Raw genomic sequence first — 924 nt, 5'->3', positions numbered from 1 at the left:
CAGTATGTGTGAAGGTGCGCTGTCACCAGTCATGTGTTCATACAGTATGTGTGAAGGTGCGCTGTCGCCAGTCATGTGTTCATATGTGTAAATGTGCGTGTTCACAAGCCATGTGTTCATATATGTAAATGTGCGCTGTCACCAGTCGTGTGTTCATACAGTATGTGTGAAGGTGCGCTGTCAACATTCGTGTGTTCATACAGTATGTGTGAAGGTGCGCTGTTACCAGTCGTGTTCATATGTGTAAATGTACGCGTTCACAAGTCATGTGTTCATATGTGTAAATGTGCGCTGTCACCAGTCATGTGTTCATACAGTATGTGTGAAGGTGCACTGTCACCAGTCATGTGTTCATATGTGTGAAGGTGCGCTGTCACCAGTCATGTATTCATGTGTAAAGGTGCACTGTCACCAGTCATGTGTTCATACAGTATGTGTGAAGGTGTGCGTTCACAAGTCATGTGTCCATATGTGTAAAGGTGCGCTGGCACCAGTCATGTGTTCATACAGTATGTGTGAAGGTGCGCTGTCACCAGTTATGTATTCATGTGTAAAGGTGCGCTGTCACCAGTCATGTGTTCATAAAGTATGTGTGAAGGTGCGCGTTCACCAGTCATGTGTTCATATGTGTGAAGGTGCGCTGTTACCAGTCGTGTGTTCATACAGTATGTCTGAAGGTTCGCTGTCACCAGTCATGTGTTCATATTTGTGAAGGTGCGCTGTCACCATACATGTGTTCATACAGTATGTGTGAAGGTGCGTGTTCACCAGTCATGTGTTCATACAGTATGTGTGAAGGTGCGCTGTCACCAGTCATGTGTTCATAAAGTATGTGTGAAGGTGCGCTGTCACCAGTCGTGTGTTCATACAGTATGTCCGAAGGTTCGCTGTCACCAGTCATGTGTTTATATTTGTGAAGGTGCG

The sequence above is a fragment of the Micropterus dolomieu genome, unplaced genomic scaffold, assembly GCF_021292245.1.
Source record: "Micropterus dolomieu isolate WLL.071019.BEF.003 ecotype Adirondacks unplaced genomic scaffold, ASM2129224v1 contig_14532, whole genome shotgun sequence".
Taxonomy (NCBI): Eukaryota; Metazoa; Chordata; class Actinopteri; order Centrarchiformes; family Centrarchidae; genus Micropterus; species Micropterus dolomieu.
The sequence above is the reverse complement of the archived record's forward strand: the minus strand, read 5'-3'. Positions refer to the sequence as shown.